Genomic DNA, 3288 nt, shown 5'->3' with positions numbered 1-3288 from the left:
CCCTGGAGGACGTTTATCGGGGCAATAAAATCAGGTTCTGTGTGGCTGGAATAGACTGTGGAGCTGCACAGCCTACAGTGGGATCAGTCTGAGATCCAACCCATGTCTGCACTGCCATGGCCAATATGGACAAAGTTTAACGCACATGTGCCCTTCCAATGCAGGGACTAGTATAATTGAAAGGGTGAATAAAAACAATCATAATACTGATCATTTTTTGATTATCAGCATGGATAGAAAACACACAACAGCTTTCCTTCTTTGGTTAATTATTCATACATATGCATATGCACTGTAATCTATCAACCAAAAATACATCATTTTAGATTTTATTTTAAAAATCAGATAATATATCTCCTAATTATATTTGTTTTGACCATCTCTCTAAAATGCACTTGTGGGATTGATAAAAGCAACGGTGAACTATATCACTGTGAGAGTATCCTCACTGAATCATATGTGTAAGAAGTCTAAATTTCAGGTTTTGAAATATGAGTAAAACCACAAGTCTCTAGAATTACAGTTGATTCAAAGCCTTAACCCCTTAATGCCTATTGTATCATATTTCAGACAAACATTTCTGAGTCCTCTGCACCACTCTCGTACTCGAAACAATTAAAAAAATCTGATAAATAAATATAATTACAAAAAATATCAGTTAGAAAACTGTTAAAGACAAAAATGGTGGTATTTTTAATTTCAACATATATTAAACACTTCAAATTAAAAAGAAAAGGATTTCAAATGTCAGTATTTTGTTGGTGGGATGTTCTAAATTAGTTAACCTTCCATGCAAATTAAGTTTAGCTCAACTTTGTCTTTTTCTCCATCGTGGCTCGGTTTCACCAAAGCTTATTCTTCAGGTAACGAGTCATTATAACAAGTTATTCGTTTTTCAAAGTTGTCATAAATATAAAGCGAGTGGAGTCAGCCAGCTATATACACACTACTGTATATCTAGCCTTAGCTCGGCCACTAGACTAGATTTAACAAATGATACATAAGTCGGAAATCGGTTCTCAGATCTTGTCACAGCCAAATAGATCAAGTTGCAAAAGTCTAAATAATGAACCCGTCCAAATGACTGCATTGTCACTGAAGCAAAACAACATTTTTGTGGGATTTAGGACATACAAACAGCATAGCAACATGTCCCCTGATCAAAAGTGAACAGTTCTTGGTATAATCCTGATGTTATTGGTATACAATAATACAAAACTGTTAAAAACAATAAACCTACACAGTATTTACTTTGTTGATGCATGTAGCATCCACGTTGGATTATGAACTTTAAGTCAGGGAAGGTGGTGTTTCCCTGATGCAGCATTTGAGCTGGGACTTCATAATGCAGAGATCCTTATATGACCGCAGACAAAACTGCAGTTAAGCAACATTTGATGCCCACAGGAAGGTTTGTTTGTTTGGCTTGCCTTTAGAGAACGTACTGAGGACATCTTTTGGTAAGCCACTACATCCTCACTCACACATTCCTCCACACATGAATACTCTCTGCACAAGTGGTATGACACAATCCATAACACAAAATACCACATAAAATAAAAGCTCACTAACAGGGATTTCTGCTTATCATTCACCATGTCTGCTGCTGTTGTGATGTCAAGTCACCCAACTTGGTCGACTTGGATCTTGCCCGAGTTTCCAAGCTTAAATCCTAAATTCAGTGGCGGCTTTACTGCACTGACCGGAGGTTGTTCTTTTTACCCCAGTTCTGGGAACAATCAAATGCAGCATGACTTTCCGACTTGAAATCCTGACTTCAGGGGAAGTTCCACTTGAATTTGACCTGGAACTCAGAAGTTCCAACGACCAAATACAAATGGAAAGTATGTTTAGTTGACTGCCTCTGATGTACCATGGGGTTTGCTTTAAATCACATTTCCAAACCCTTGCAGAATTATATTTTTTTATGTCAAAATATTTTTTCATTGGGTAAAAAGGCCTATTATTTTTATTTTATTTATTAGTAGTTTATTTTTTCTCGCTTTGGGTTTTCTTTTTCAGAATCAAATTGAAAAAAGTGGAAAAACCGAGATGTTCTTTTTCTTTTTTTCACTCTAGAACTAAAATGAAAAGGGGAAAGAACCGTGCTTTTCTGTTTTGAAAACAAAACAGGAAAGAGGCAACAGAAACTAAGGTTAGTTGCTCTGATTGTGTAATAAAACACTGGAAATATGACTTCAGTATCTGGCAAGTGCCAAGATGTAAGGGGCAAAAAAAGAAGAGTTTTGTCATTGGAAACATGCTCATTTACAATATTGTGTCTGAAGTACTAAATAACAATCTGTTGCTATTGTATATCCTTTCTTTGTGTTTTGGATTTTAAACAGAAAAACAAGCAGATTAAGCGATACATTTTTTGAATCTGCATTTGTTATGCTGTTTGTCTCATTTGATTTTAGAATTGAAAATCAGAAAAAGGTCTTAAGTTTTGTTTTAAAGATTTGATTCTGAAACATCACAACTAAACAATACTAATACATGGATTTTACAAAACAGAAGATTAGGATTAAATGTAATTCACTAGACCATACACCTAAACATTTGCTACTTCAAAAATGTTTCCGTTCCATTAATCTGAAAGAAGAAATATTATGGAAGCAAAAACTCACTTTTCCCATATCAGACTAGCACAAGTATGTTTCTAAGATGTATTTAGAGAGAAACATTTGTTTAATGTATTCACGGATTGAGGCTTTTTTATGATCAAGCTCTGGCCTAGAGGGACAAAAAGACATGATTTGACTAAGAAACAGTAAACACTAGTGCATGTTTTCATTTGAGTGTCTCAAAGCCACCAGTATGGCATTTTTGGGGGACGTCAGCAGTGCGAGGCCTTTCAGTCTGACCCATAATGCAACAAAGGTGTGGTGACTGAGTAATCTCCTTAAACAGGCTCTCTAGCAAAACTACGGTTTGACTCTTGGGCCCCAGAGCTCTGCCAGAGGAAACTACACCCCCTTCACCCCCATTAGATCCCTACTCAGATAAAGCTCACTGATGACATCACCATCTCCACCTCTTTTTTTTCTTTTTCAACATCCCAGTGGTCTTCCCTTATTAGCATGTGCAGTGTAGCGAACAGAGAGAATAATAATGTGCTCTCTCTCTCACACTGAGTGAGCTATTTGGTTTGAAACCACAATGCCCGAGGCAGCAGCCAAGCTAAATAACAGTCAGAGGGAAGATGGTCAAATCATCACAATTAGATGCGGTTTATTTTGTATTCTGCCCATGCCAAAGGGTTTGCAGGCTGTAAATTGTGAAAGA

Source organism: Cololabis saira, chromosome 22 (genome assembly GCF_033807715.1).
Source record: "Cololabis saira isolate AMF1-May2022 chromosome 22, fColSai1.1, whole genome shotgun sequence".
NCBI classification, from domain to species: domain Eukaryota; kingdom Metazoa; phylum Chordata; class Actinopteri; order Beloniformes; family Belonidae; genus Cololabis; species Cololabis saira.
This window is presented reverse-complemented; position numbering follows the sequence as displayed.